Below are 16,569 nucleotides of genomic sequence, written 5' to 3' on the forward strand. Positions count from 1 at the left end.
ATATCTAGATTGAGCCTTTGCATTTCTGTTTTTTGATTTTGTAGCTTCCCAACCACGTTCAAGCCCCGACTCGCAGAATGCTATCCTTTCGTTGGTTATTCAGTCTTTTCTCGTAGTCATCTCCCCCTTGGCAGTCCCTCCCGGCGATCAGAATGGGGGAATATTCCGGTATTTTTTGCCAAGGGAGAGATCATCATGACACTTTTCCGATTACGGGCCACATGCCCTGTGGATACACGTTATATGTCTTTAACACAGTGATTTCCATTGCCTCCTGCGTCCTCATGCCGTTGATAATTGCTGATTCCTCCGCCTTTAGAGGCACTTTCTCACCCTGAACCTCTGTTCGCTCCTCCGTCCTTTTTGACAAGGCCATTGGCAGAATGAGGGTGACTTCTTATGCCGGAATCTTTCGGCCGCCAGTGCTGATTATTAATCAAAATTTAAGCACTTACGAGTTCCCAACGTGGAACCCAAGACGTTTTGATTACTAATCAAAGACGCTATCCTTCTTTTCTTCTGCTGATCACATGTTGTTCGTTATTGTTCTTTGCATTTGTTCGGGACGGATGTCCGATGGCACCCACTGAAGTTCATTCGTTTTTTTCATTACAGAGGGCAGCTAACCTTCTGACCGAAAACGCTGAGATGCCGTGCCGGCTACGACAATGTAAAATAGTGCAAGATGTTCGAATTTCAGAGAAAAATATGTGCAAGTCATAGGGAGAGATGGACAATATAGAATACGTACAAGAGCCAAGAGGGAATAATAAGAGTGGAAAGCCAAGAACAAAGTGCTCGATTATAAAGGTTGTAAGAAAAGGATGCAGTCTTTCGCCGCTATTGTTCAATCTGTACATCGAAGGCGCAGTGATGGAAATAAACGAAAGGCTCATGAGTGGAATTAAAATTCAAGTTGAAAGGATATCAGTGATTCGATTCGATGATGACATTGCTATCCTGAATGAAAGTAAAGAAGAATTACATGATACGCTGAATGAAATGAACAATCTAATGAGTACAGAATACGGACTGAGAGTAAGTCGAAGAAAGACGAAAGTAATGAGAAGTAGCAGAAACGAAAACAGCGAGAAACTTAGCATCAGAATTGATGGTCATGAAGTAGATGCAGTTAAGCAAAATAACCAATGACGAACGGAGCAAGGAGGACATCTAAAGCAAGCTAGCACTGGCAGAAAGGGCATACTGGCCAAGAGAAGTATACTAATATCAAACATAGGCCTTAATTTGAGGAAGAAATTTCTGAGAATGTACGTTTGGAGCACAGCTTTGTATGGTAGCGTAACATAGGTTGTGGGAAAACCGGAACAGAATAGAATCTAAGCATTTGAAATGTGGTCTACAGACGAATGTTCAAAATTACGTGGACTGATAAGGTAAGGAATGAAGAGGTTCTGCGCAGAATCGGAGAGGAAAGGAATATGTGGAAAACACTGACAAGGAGAAGGGACAGGATGATAGAACTTCTGTTAAGACATGAGGGAATGACTTCCATGGTGCTAGAGGGAGCTGCAGAGGGTAAAAGCTGTAGGGGATGTCAGAGACTAGAATACATCCAGCAAATAATTGAGGATGTATTTTGCAAGTGCTACTCTGAGATGAAGAGGTTGGCACAGGAGAGGAATTCGTGGCGGGCCGCATCAAACGAGTCAGAAGACTGACGACTAAAAAGAAAAAAACTCGTCTATCTGTTCTTTACACTGACACCCGTGCTGTACTTGAACCCCCAAAGTCTCGTTCTTATGTAATGAAATTAATTTACGGAAATACATGGAAATTCTGCATCATTACAGAATAGTTGTGATACAACCTCTTTAAGCGCAGTTAGAAATTTTCATGTGGGTTGCGGTTACTGCCAATGTTTGCTATCTAACAGTAATTCTGTTATGACAGGTTTAATTTAATGTCACAAATAAGAACCACATATGAACATGAACGTCTCTATAATGGGCTTTCAAGAAATCTTGTCACTTTCGCGTGCAACTTCTACCATAGTGGATGATCGGTACAAATCGAAATGTGTTAGTACTGCTCGTTATGGTGGAAGCTACTTCCCTTGCCTTTCGCCGCCCCATAGCGGCCATCATATTCAGTTCCCTCACACCACGCCCACAATAGAGGAAGTTGGTTATAACGTAATTATTCTGTACTGTCTGGACGCAACAACTTGGCCCGTGTCTCTAGTCGGCAGTTGCCGGTAGATGTCGGGAGTCATCTTCTTGGAACTACTAAAAGTAGACAGCGCTGCATTATTACCAGTACTGCGACTGAAGATGAGAGACCATGAGTGAAGATCGGCCGCTACTCACAATTTCAAAGATACCTCATAGACCCTTTTATCGTAGTAAGGCCCGTGAAATAATACAGAATGTGGCCAAATGCTGGGTCAAGAACAGAAATTAAATGGATTATTGCACTCGTTGGTATAGCATGCGGCAGCATACATCGAACGTAGGAGCAGAACTACGAAACGTATTCGGCAGGTTGGACGTAATAATCCTAATGACGGGATGAAATACGCGGCGATACGATTTGATGCAAGAGTTTTGAAATCGATTTCAGGATTTTGAAAAAAAAATAATCAAAATTTTTACACACAATTTAGTTACATGGCCATTAGATTTTCAGATGTAGACCCGCCAGGTTAGCCGAGAGCGCTAATGCGCTGCTTCCTGGACTCCGGTAGGCGCGCCGGCCCCGGATGGAATCCGCCCGCCGGATTAACGAGGAGGGCCGTTGTGCCGGCCAGCCTGGATTTGGTTTCTAGGCGGTTTTCCACATCCCTCTAGGTGAATTCCGGGCTGGTCCCCACGTTCCGCCTCAGTTACACGCCTCACAGACATTTAAAACACATCCACACTTTTCCACGATTTACACTAGACGCAGACAGATGAGGTACTTTGATTGTGTCCGGGGGGGTATGGGGTGGCGGCAGGAAGGGTATCCAGCCACCCCTTCACATTAACATGCCAAATCCGATTTAACCACGCCAACCCCGCGCACAATGCGGGACAAAGGCGCAAGCGACAGATAGATAGATAGACAGAAGATTTTCAAAAGCAATGCGTAGAGTTGCATTCTGGTATCCAACTAAAAGAAAAGTTTGGTTATGTACCATTGTTAGACTTCTACAAATAATACCTGCTCAGAGATAAATATTCTTTGCTGCACATTGAAGCGTTATATGTGTCATCTTTGCTTTGAAGCACGTACTTTTGTGAACGGTTATTTTTAAGAGTAAAGTACAAAACAGTAAAAATAGAACCAAAATCTCTGATGAGAACACCCTGAGAATTGTAGCCTCTTCGATCGAACCTGATACATTAGTTTCGAAATTCAAAGTTATAAGTCACATTAATTCTATGATCCGTAATTACTTATACAGGGTGAGTCACCTAACGTTACCGCTGGATATATTTCGTAAACCACATCAAATACTGACGAACCGATTCCACAGACCGAACGTGAGGAGAGGGGCTAGTGTGATTGTTTAATACAAACCATACAAAAATGCACGGAAGTATGTTTTTTTAACACAAACCCACGTTTTTTTAAATGGAACCCCGTTAGTTTTGTTAGCACATCTGAACATATAAACGCCGGCCGCGGTGGCCTAGCGGTTCTAGGCGCTCAATCCGGAACCGCGCGACTGCTACGGTCGCAGGTTCGAATCCTGCCTCGGGCATGGATGTGTGTGATGTCCTTAGGTTAGTTAGGTTTAAGTAGTTCTAAGTTCTAGGGGACTGATGACCACAGATGTTTAGTCCCATAATGCTCAGAGCCATTTGAACCATTTTTTGAACATATAAACAAATACGTAATCAATGCCGTTGGTTGCATTGTAAAATGTTAATTACATCCGGAGATATTGTAACCTAAAGTTGACGCTTGAAACCTCCGACGTTCATTTGCGTGTTGTAACAAACACGGGCCACGGTCGGCGAGCAGCATCTGCAGGGACATGTTTACGATGACGACCGTGTTTACGAGTGTGGCTGTAGTGCACTGTTGCGGTTTGGTCTAGCTGTTGCAGTGTCCGCATGTAGCGCTTGCTGCTATTGTTATTCTGCATTCGTCTCCGCACGCAGACCAACTGTAGTACACCGTGTTACCAGACGTCTGTGATAGTGTAGTGTTGTAGGAACTGTGACCATGGTGCATTCGAGCTCTGAAAAGGCGGAGACGATACTCATCTATGGCGAGTGTCGACGAAATGCAGCTGAAGCCTGCAGGGTGTATGCAGAACGGAACCAGGACAGAGAGCATCCAACGTGCCTCACATTGCAAAACATCTACCGCCAAATGTATGCAACAGGTATGGTCGTAGCACGCAAAAGGGTCCGTAATAGGCCCGTCACAGGAGAAGCGGGTGCAGTTGGTGTGTTAGCTGCTGTTGCCATGAACCCACACATGAGTACACGGGACATTGCGAGAGCCGGTGGACTGAGTCAAAGTAGTGTCATGCGCATACTGCATCGTCACCGCTTTCACCCGTTTCACGTGTCGCTACATCAGCAATTACATGGTGATGACTTCAATCATCGAGTGCAATTCTGTCAATGGGCATTAACAGAGAATGCGTTGCAGTTCTACCTGTTTACCGATGAAGCGGGTTTCACAAACCACGGGGTAGTGAATCTACGGAACATGCATTACTGGTCCGTGGACAATCCTCAGACAGGTAGAGCGACAGCGACCGTGGACTATAAATGTATGGTGCGGAATCATTGGCGACCACCTCATTGCTCCTCACTTCATTGCAGGGGCCCAAACAGCTGCAACATACATCGCGCTTCTACAGAATGATCTGCCAACGTTGCTCGAAAGTGTCCCACTGGAAACGCGTCGACGTATGTGGTATCAGCATGATGGTGCACCTGCACATTCCGCAATTAACACTAGGCTGACCCTTGACAGGATGTTCGATGGGCGTTTCATAGGACGTGGAGGACGCATAAATTGGCCAGCCCCTTCCCCTGATCTTACGCCTCTGGACTTCTTTCTGTGAGGTACGTTAAAGGAGAATGTGTACCGTGATGTGACTACAACCCCAGAGGATATGAAACAACGTATTGTGGCAGCCTGCAGCGACATTACACCAGATGTACTGCGGCGTGTACGACATACATTACGCCAGAGATTGTGTGCAACAAATGATGGCCACCACATTGAATATCTATTGGCCTGACATGTCGGGACACACTCTATTCCACTCCGTAACTGAAAACGGAAACCACGTGTGTACGTGTACCTCACCCCTCATGGTAATGTACATGTGCGTCAGTGAAAAAGACCAATAAAAAGGTGTTAGCATGTGGACGTAATGTGCTGTTCCAGTCTCTTCTGTACCTAAGGTCCATAACCGTTCCCTTTGGATCCCTATGTAATTCGGTGCTCTCCGATACACACGATCGAACAGCGGAGGAGTGGTACTCAAGCGTCAACTATAGGTTACAATATCTACGGATGTAATTAACATTTTACAATGCAACAAACGGCACTGATTACGTATTTGTTTATATGTTCAGATGTGCTAACAAAACTAACGGGGTTCCATTTAAAAAAACGTAAGTTTGTGTTAAAAAACATACTTCCATGCATTTTTTTATGGTTTGTATTAACCAATTATACTAGCCCCTCTCCTCATGTTCGGTTTGTGGAATCGATTCGTCAGTATTTGATGTGGTTTACGAAATATATCCAGCGGTAATGTTAGGTGACTCACCCTGTATATGAAATTATTAATGAAGTCTCATATATAAAATGTAAAAATTAATCGCATTTCTATTTTTAGAATACGGAATCGTAAATTAATAAATTCTAAATTACATCTCCCCTTCTTTTGCACAGCGGTTATTGTTAGTCCTAAGTATATTATGTGCTGTCCAAAAATACTCTTCGTCCAATGTTGCCCAAGTAAGCTAAAAGGTTGGACATTCCTGATGTAGAGCTAAAGGGTCCAGCTTCAAGTCCTCAGGCTGGCGCACTGCCAGAACATTTCAGATCGGTGCAGACAGGGCCGTTGCTAGGTATTATCCCGCCCTAAGCGAGAACTAAAATGATGCCTCCTCTTTTTTTCTTTACTACCATCGGTCTCCCCGGTAACTCCCTCCACCACTACCAACATCCAACGGCACAACAATGCAAACCTCCTATTGTACTTTTAATCTTTAAGCTAAATTGACCAGACGTCCTCATTAACTGAGGACAGTCCTTAATTTTCATGCTTCGTCCTCAATTCCACTTAAAACTAATGTCCGCGGTCTCTATTTTTTTACCCAGTTTTTGTAATTTTCCAAATTGTTCTAAATAGTAAGAATGTACTAAACATTTTAAACTACAACTCAGCTAAATTCACCCTTGCAACCAAATCCGGAAAATTATTTTATTGCAAGAAAATGGACTAATATAAATGTGGTATTATTTTCAGGTGCGAACGAATTTTTCCTTGAATTTGGAAATCATGCCGATGCATCAGTCCAGTTCATCTGGATCATCGTGATGTTATTTCGTTTCTGTTTTAATTGCAATATTTTTAGAATGAGGAATAAAACTCATTTCTTTCAGCATCCTCTATCTTGCGCTTAAATAAATTTAAAAAATGGTTCAAATGGCTCTGAGCACTATGGGACTTAACATCTGTGGTCATCAGTCCCCTACAACTTAGAACTACTTAAACCTAACTAACCTAAGGACCTCACACACACCCATGCAGGAGGCAGGATTCAAACCTGCGACCGTAGCGGTCACGCGGTTCCAGACTGAACCGCCTAGAACCGCACGGCCACACCGGCCGGCTAAATAAATTAATGATGAAACTTCCTGGCAGATTAAAACTGTGTGCCAGACCGAGACTCGAACTCGCGACCTTTGCCTTTCGCGGGCAAGTGCTCTACCATCTGAGCTACCGAAGCACGACTCACGCCCGGTCCTCACAGCTTTACTTCTGCCAGTATCTCGTCTCCTACCTTCCAAACTTTACAGAAGCTGTCCTGCGAACCTTGCAGAACTAGCACTCCTGAAAGAAAGGATACTGCGGAGACATGGCTTAGCTACAGCCTGGGGGATGTTTCCAGAATGAGATTTTCGCTCTGCAGCGGAGTGTGCGCTGATATGAAAATTCCTGGCAGATTAAAACTGTGTGCCCGACAGAGACTCGAACTCGGGACGAGATACTGGCAGAAGTACAGCTGTGAGGACCGGGCGTGAGTTGTGCTTCGGTAGCTCAGATGGTAAAGCAGTTGCCCGCAAAAGGCAAAGGTCCCAAGTTCGAGTCTCGATCGGGCACACAGTTTTAATGTGCCAGGAAGTTTCATATCAGTGCACACTCCGCTGCAGAGTGAAAATCTCATTCGAAATTAATGATGTGTATTTAGACTTTTTAGGCAACGGCCTTGCCGCAGTGAATACACTCACTGGTTGCTGTGAGATTACCGAAGTTAAGAGCTGTCGGGCGTGGTCGGCACTTGGATTAATGACCATCCAGGCCGCCATGCGCTGTTGCCATTTTTAGGGGTGCACTCAGCCTGGTGATGCCAATTGAGGAGCTACTCGACCGAATAGCAGCGGCTTCGGTCAAGAATACCATCATAACGACAGGGAGAGCGGTGTGCTGACCCCACGCCCCTCCTATCCGCATCGTCCACTGAGGATGACACGGCGGTCGGATGGTCCCGGTAGGCCACTCGTTGCCTGAAGACCGAGTGCTTTTTATTTGGACTTTATACAACTTTCGTTAGCCGTGACAGCGGCGCAGGGGTCTAAGCGATTAGCTTCTGACAGTCCTCTGCCATTCATGCATCCAGCAAATTATTGAGATCATAGATTGCAGGTGCTACCCTGAGATGAAGATGTTGGCACAGGAGAGGAATTCGTGGCGGGCCGCATCAAGTTAGTCGGAAAAAGATTAACGTCTTCTGTGGCAAATTCCTGCCTTGACGTATAAATTGAGACTGGATATTTTCTAGATATTCGTGTGTTCTCTCGATGTCTCACTATCCGCTCTGTGTGACTGCTCCTCTGCGAGTGTGAAATGGCGCCGGGTGAGGAGTCTCGTTGACTGGTAGAGCCTGTCGGGGCTGTGGCGGCTACGCAGCGGCTGCGGGCAGTCTGTCAGCCGTGGCAGCTGAGCGACAGGAAGGGCCACAGCCACGCGCTGGAATGTCGGCCGGCAGATAGCTGCGCCTGCGCAGTAAACACCGATAGCGGACGCGCCTCCTGCTCGCAACTACGACGGCGCGCCGGTGCTGTGCTGCGGACGCAGAGGTCATTCCGTGGCTCAGGCTGGGCCCTAACGCCGTCGCCACACGGGACGAGTTACCTAACGTTGACGTGGCGCTCCACGAGTTTTGTGACGTCACTTCCTGCTGTTTCACGTTGAGGAGCTATTTCGTCACGTGAAACGCAAGTTCTGCGGTCTTTCGGCAACGTGTCACATAAAGTAAAACCGATTGCGACCAAGACCGCTGCCTGTGCCAGAAGTAAAAAGCACGAAGCCCACAGACGACACCATATTGTATTTGCCTTCAGTAGAAGCTCACATTCGGCGGGTTTTACATTATACCTTACAGTCTTACACCATACGATTATATGCTTTTTCTAAGCACCAGCACACTATATCTCTTGAACGATTCTTTATAGGTACTATACATTCTCATCAAATGACAGGAAAAGTCATATTTGTGATTAGAGAATTTTCGTATTTAATTATTTTCACGTTACAAGTCACGTGTCACGAAAGTAAACCGTTTGAAGGCAACGGCACACCCAAAATTCACGAGAAAATGGTTCAAATAGCTCTGAGCACTATGGGACTCAACTTCTGAGGTCATCAGTGCCCTAGAACTTAGAACTACTTAAACCTAACTAACCTAAGGACATCACACACATCCATGCCCGAGGCAGGATTCGAACCTGCGACCGTAGCAGTCACACGGTTCCGGACTGAAGTGCCTAGAACCGCACGGCCACCGCAGCCGGCAAAATTCACGAGAAACGTGTCGTTACCGTTAGGATTTATTATAATTAAATGTCATATGGTAATATTTCAGCGATTAAAGCCTTTATAAGACTGTAACATAAAACGGAAGGTTACAAGGTAGCAGCTACACCGGTATGGTAGTGAGTAGAGGCTCCATCTTACAGAACAGCAGGTAGGTTGGCAAAGTTGTCTAGTCCTGCTTTATCAAGTTTCTCTTTTCGTCTTCGCGTTTTCTAAACGGTTGTGGGACTTTCTAACAAAATTAATAGAAATAATTTCTGTAATACTTGATGTTATGTAAATATAAATAGTTTCTCTGTCAGGAGTGGGTACGTTTGGATTGTTTGGGGGAAGAGACCAAACAGCGAGGTCATCGGTCTCATCGGATTAGGGAAGGAAGGGGAAGGAATTCGGACGTGCCCTTTCAAAGGAACCATCCCGGCATTTGCCTGGAGCGATTTAGGGAAATCACAGAAAACCTAAATCAGGATGGCCGGACGCGGGATTGAACCGTCGTCCTCCCGAATACGAGTCCAGTGTGCTAACCACTGCGAGGAGTGGGTATTTTTTATTTCTTTATTGAATTTCAATTCCCCCCGAAGGGGGGCGGGCTGGCAGCAGCTTAGCATGCCGCTCTTCAGCCTACAGACTTTATGAGAAATATGAAGAGAATAAATAATAAAAACAGGCAATAAAATCGGAGACTTAAAGAGTAACATGGCGAAAAGAAATCGTGGAACTTAAAACAAAGAACAGAGGGACAATGTAGCTAATAAAATACATACGAATCAGACAGGTAAAACAATAGACAGACAATTAGAAAAACATGGCGACAGTCTGGATGCTGTTCGCAAAAGACATAAAATGCACACCTAGCGACAGCATGGTGTCTGTTCGCAACACGAGAAAGACGAACAACACTGAATAGTCACTGGAACACTGCACGAAAAAGTTGGCAAATGCGACACACCACAGCCGAGTGCAGGTGGGGGGAAACTGGACAGATGATGGGAAAACAAAAAAAAGGGGGGAAAGGAGAGAAAAAGCGAAGAGGAGAACCGGGATAGGAGCTGATGGAGGAGGAGGACCCATAAGAGGGGTGGGGGGCAGACGCGACAGGGAGTGGGGTAGGCAGAGGAGGGGAATACAAAAGGACTTGGGGGTGGGAGGAGTGGGTACGATTTGGTGAACTTGTATAAGTCGATGTCCTTACTGACCCTGACACGCTCGTATCTTTTCTTTGTGTCGTATTACATGTTCACGTATATTAATGTTTCTATTTATGCATGCCACAGAGAGAACAACGTGACTAGCATACGGACAAGGGATGAAATGTGTGTTTTAATAGAGCTAACGTAGGAATCACACGCGCATCCATTTTCGTGAACAAACCGTATTGTTTGCGAGCCAAATACAGCCGACAACTGCCGCTAGAGAGCGCTGTCACCAAAATCAAGTTAACCAGGTCGTTCCTTGTGCCAGAGCGCTCTGTCTCATGACACTGGATATCCCGTCTGCGTGCACGTCAACGTTACCTGCCTCGTTCCATCAGTCAATAGCTTTGGCCCAGTCTAATATTTAAATAAAAAAAGAAGTTTGATGAGTAAGAGCAATTATCTTTCTGTTAAATAGCACTTATTCAGGCCATTAGGGAGTTCGATCTAGAAAGCTCATTATCGGCTAACGTCTGTTCGTTTTTACGCTGGGCGCGTCGTTCAAGAAGAAAAACCCCCTTCATTTCATGAGTGGCTCGAGATAATGAACTGATTTCAATTGAATTTCCAAAAACTATAATGTGCACAGGGACGTGTACTTTTATCGTATGGTTAGTAATGCTTTTTATCGACCGAGATGTTTACACAAGTATGGATTTTTTAAATACAGCTATTTCGTTGTTTCGGTGAAAAAGACAGTACATTATACACAGTACGGTTATCAACGCTCACTAATGTTGGTGTTGAAATTTTCGCAAAATAATGCGAAAAATGTGGTAAATTTGAAACGGCTACTGGCAAGTGGGATTTCATGCAAGACTCTGTCGTTATGAGCAACAAAAAGATAAGAGTACGTACAAAGATAAGACGTTGGTCTTCTTACCCTTTTTTATACGACATCAATACTACATCAGCTCCGATTGTTAAAAATGGAAATTTATATTAACTTTTAGCCTATCAGAAGAGGCTTACGAAAACTGTTTCACATATGTGTGCTCGATCAAAAGCATAGCTTTTGCGGAAATTTGGAAATTTATGGTAAGTTCCTATGGGACCAAACTGCTGAGATCGTCGGTCCCTAGGCTTACACACTATTTACTCTAACTTAAACTATCTTCCGCTAAGCACAACACACACACCCAAGCCTGATGGAAGGGGTAGCGGCGCGAACCAAGGCAAGGCACCCCAGACCGTGCAGTTACCCAGTGCAGCAGCTTTTGCGGAAATAAATTAGCAGTTGAAGGCTGAAGCCTGCTATGAGAGCCCCACTTGGCAGCTGTTACATCGCAACAGGCGACTCCGGTCGGCTTGCCTTTCCGTTTTAAGCGAATTTCTTGGATACTTCAGCAAAAGATTTCAACATCAACTTTAAACAATTCTATTCAAGAGTTTACAAATACGCTTAAAAAGTATGACGTTCCATTAAAAAAACACTTACTACCACACTTGGTTAAGTAAGAGTTAATCATATCAGCTGCACAACAAAAAATACGGGTCAGTTTACGTATTACAATTAGCCGAAAAGCTCGTTTTGCTATTTTGAGGCGTTCACCAAATGAAATGGGTGTCACGTCTTCCAGCGTTCACCTAGTTTAGCTCGATTTAGATGCTTGAATCGTTAACATTGAACCTGAGGTAACGAACCAAAATACTTCTCCGCACATTCGTTTATTTTGCGATTAAGCAGATATACAGAGTAATAACCGCACAACAAAAGTTCGGAGATTCTTCAGGGATATTTTCTGGGTACACTACCTGATAAAAAAAAATTGAAGCACCCAGAAGCGAGAGGAGCAAACGAAATGAAACTTGAAATGGTATCTGATGTTGTTCCAGAGATTACAAAATCGAAAGAGGCAGCATAGTGAGGTCACACAGTGTTAAAGTTCTAAGACTGTTTTTATTCCTGGTTTATAAGCGATGCCACAGCAGTGATTACGGTGGCAGCGCGAACCAACAACTGTAAACAACAGAAGTGCATCGACCAGTCAGTTGTGAGCAGGCAGTGTTACGCAGTTGTCTTGTGGCCGTAGTTTCTCAACTTTTTTGTGGCATAGTGGAGCAGAATATCTTAACCGAGTTTTCAACATACTTCCAGAATGTTTTTCAGAAGAGAAAAGTGTGAGCAAAGTTTGTCCCACACACCTTGACTACCGAAGAACAACGAGGACGGCAGACGCCTGCGGCAACTTGATTGAAATGCAAAACGCGTTCTATTCTTAGCCGGAAAAAGTCGTGATGGATGACATGACTTGGTGTTATCAGTGCGGAACTACCACAAAAAGACGATGTGCAGAAATTCACATGAAGGATCAACGACACGTTTAAGCCCGTGTGAACAACATCTGAAAGAAAGACTTTTCTGACTTTTTAACACGGTTGTGCTAACGTTCTGCGCGTTGTACTCAAGTGGAGGGAGACAAGTAAAACATCTTAAGCACTAAAACCACCATCGCAACTAGTGTCTACTTTTTATTAATCCAGTCTCCAAACCTTTTGGCCGGCCGGAGTGGCCGTGCGGTTCTAGGCGCTGCAGTCTAGAACCGAACGACCGCTGAGTCGCAGGTTCAAATCCTGCCTCTGGCATGGATGTGTGTGCTGTCCTTAGGTTAGTTAGCTTTAATTAATTCTAAGTTCTAGGCGACTGATGACCTCAGAAGTTAAGTCGCATAGTGCTCAGAGCCATTTGAACTAAACCTTTTGACCTGATGCATTCTGGCGACTGGGGCTCAGGTTCCCGTCTCTCTATGGGTTTTTTACTGTTCCCCAAAATGGTTTGAGGTGGTCCCCTCAGACAGAGGCTCCCCCTCCCTTTTCTAAGAGAGCTATCGCGAAAAGACACGATGACAATTTTCTATTGCTTTCTGACTGTGTAGTTCACTATTGTTTCAGCACACAGCCCAGTAACGAGGCATCGTGTGTAGCCCAGTGTGTTTTGCCCAAGCCACCAAATCTCTTTCAGACTCTTGTCTGTCTCTGTGCAGCACGTGGCATCAGTACCTGCGCCGTGCCATTAGCTGAGAACTGCTGAAGTGAAAAGGGAGTTTCGCTTTAGACAGCTCACGATGTTGCGACAACAGAATGAGGCCAGCAGTGTTGCAGTAAACAGTAATAAAGATGAACTACTAGGAAGGAGGACAAGGCCTGACTTTTCGTCATCCTAAAATACCGAGAGAGCGACCAGTTGCGTCAGTAGTCGGCTAAAGAAAAAGACGATGGCGATGTCTTCCCGCCGATGCCAAGCAACGGCAACAGGCTCCTCCGATTGTTTTTCAGGTGTTGCAGAAACAATTTCCGTACAAAGCGTGGATCTATAAGGAACAGGTTTTCATCTAGCAGCTAATTGAGACTGACAACTGCAGCGAAGCATTAAAAATCTGACTTTTTTTAAATTTAGTTCTCAGTAATAGGAGTGTGCCGATTCAGGACGTGATCGTTTCCAATCCAGCTACTTCTAATCGAAAAATATCACTGCACTTACTACATGCATTTTCTACACTGCTCTTTTCAATTCACCTCATGTCCCGTAAAAAATACTCGCTGGATTTAAAACATCCGTAGTCGTATTTCGATGTATAAACAGTTAACAAGCAATAACCTTAGTATAAAATACTCGTCGCTTTGCAGACCGGCATAAACATAGGTTCGATATATCTAGCAAGTCGTGGAATATTAGCAGAGATCTCTTCAGGTAGGACACACAACATTCACACTTACACAGCGATAAAGCACTCCGTCTCCAGGCCACAACTGGCCCATCTAGACCGTCCGACCGCCGTGTCATCCTCAGTTGAGGATGCGGATAGGAGGGGCGTGTGGTCAGCACACCGCTCTCCCGGTCGTTATGATGGTTTTCTTTGACCGGAGCCGCTACTATTCGGTCGAGTAGCTCCTTAATTGGCATCACGAGGCTGAGTGCACGCCGAAAAGTGGCAACAACGCATGGCGGCCCGGATGGTCACCCATCCAAGTGCCGGCCACGCCCGACAGCGCTTAATTTCGGTAATCTGACGGAAACCGGTGTATCCACTGCGGCAAGGCCGTTGCCTCAAAGCGATAAAAGAGAACCAAATTAAGTTATAAAAGTTGGTCGTGGCACATACCGGATGCACGGGTTTCAAAGCAAATTATCCATTACTACAAATCAGATGTACGGCCTGAAGGAAGACTCTGGATAAGATGGAACAGACTGTCGTTGTTACGCTGACGTCAGCAATGACTGTTGTAGAAAAATTTGCAATTCTCCTGTATTTAGTAACTGGATTCAGAATTAATTCTGACTTTTACTGCCACTGCGCTATTACAAACCACACAAATACGTGTGGCATGTTGACAAGGGCATTCTTCTCTGACCTGGCTTTGTTAGCGTCCTAGCGCTAACTCAGCTGCAAGAGCGCTGAATCTTCTGTTAGTTTATCGCGCATCTCAGAGCGTGCTTGGCTATTTCCGGATGTACGGTGTTGATTCATTTGTTTAGAAACATATTAGTAAGAAAGTGCGAGTGGTGTATTGGTGGCTCAGTGGGTCGGTGTCAAACTACAAACCCAACGACCAGGGTTTCCATTCCTAGTCGGTAATAGCGTTTCTTCTGCCATTTATCATTTCTTTCAGCATTCGTAATGATTTTTGTATTTGAACATCCGTAAGGTGAACCGCGATTCGAAGTTGTTATTAAGTTGCTGAGTAACAGTTTAAATGTCGGGAGAGGCAAGGACGTACTACCTTCAACAGTCTCATTCCTGGTAAACCACCTCGGCGTTAAGCCAACCTTTCGGTTAACTTTGTCATGAAAAAGTTTTCAAATTATAGCTAAGGTATTTGCAGGGATTTTTCCTTAATTTATCACCAGGGGCTGTTTCCGATCGAGCATTATAACAGGTTCCTCCCCTTACTGTAAAAGCAGACTTCACCACAAGGCTCATCATCCCCTGGCAGAACAACAACAACATGAAAGTCTCGGATTAAAAGGCTGCATCTCTGTGTGAACAGTGATGACCCTAATGAAACGTCCAGAAAGTTCCGAGACTGATTTCATTCTTGCCGCATAAGCGACGTCAGCGCGATACCAACGATGGTAGCGTTAACTGAGAACTATGCACAACGAATGTGCAATCAACCAGCCACTTGAGGGCAGGCAGTGTGTCCGTACTGTGTCAGCGTCGTTGAAGAGAAAAGTGAGATCAAAGACTGTCTCACACACTTTGACTTCCGAACAATAACTACGACAGGACAAGGCCTGCCACGACTTGACTGAACTGTAAAACGCGGATAATTCTTTTCTGGGAAAAAAACTTCATAAGCGACGAAACTTGATGTTGTCAATTCGAAACTATCATAAAATTACAAGTTCAGAGATAGACGTGAAGGGTCAACGTTTTAAGTACATAACAGACATTCAAACCAATATGATGTGTAACTTGTATGACATCCCAAAGAGGGACTTTTCTGACATTTTCACATGCTTGTATAAACGTTCTCTGGGTTGCACACAAGTGTCTGGAGACTGTATACAACACGTGAAGCATAAAAAGTAGCATCTTAACTTTTCTCTATTTTCTACCTCAGTCTCGAAACTATTGAGGCTGACGGGGTATGTCTCGACTTGATGTTGTCCACTTTGAACACGAGATAGTAAGGAAAACTGACGATAACATATAAACATTCCTGTACTGCGCGCATCTGCATTTGTGGTAATACATCTTAGTAGTTGTAGTAGTAGTAGTAGTAGCTTTATTCATCCGTATATCTCTTTTTACAAGGATGTAGGACATGTCAAAGTATTTACATGTTTAGACCAACTTAAAATAAGCTAATTCGTACACACATACACTTACAGACTTCTAGTTAGACGTAATCATTAGATTTACTCCTGGTATACAATACATTTTTTACAAATAACTTATTAAATAATGTAATGCCACACCGTCCACTCATATCTCACTATCAGTCACTGCACACACTATACACACATTGTTTCGTAACACTTCACTCACTACACACACACACACACACACACAGACACACACACACACACACACACACACACACACACACACACACACACGCTAGTGATCTCTGGGCCATTTTCTGTACCGGTACTTCCCATTTGCTATCCTGAAAAACTGAGTCAGCATCCCTCCATAATGAGTGTGATGTTGAGCTCAGAAAGAGGAAGAGGTGTTAGTATTGTGCTATGCATAGTTTGGGGTAAGTATTTCTAGAAAGGCAAAAAGAAGGAATGTTGGATGTTTTATAATCATTATTATTATTATTTATTTGTAAAAAATTTTTTTTATCAAACCTCCTACTCTGTTTTATCTAAGTAATCCTTCAATGTACGAAAAGTATTACATA

This window comes from Schistocerca americana, chromosome 1, assembly GCF_021461395.2.
Source record: "Schistocerca americana isolate TAMUIC-IGC-003095 chromosome 1, iqSchAmer2.1, whole genome shotgun sequence".
In the NCBI taxonomy this organism is placed as follows: domain Eukaryota; kingdom Metazoa; phylum Arthropoda; class Insecta; order Orthoptera; family Acrididae; genus Schistocerca; species Schistocerca americana.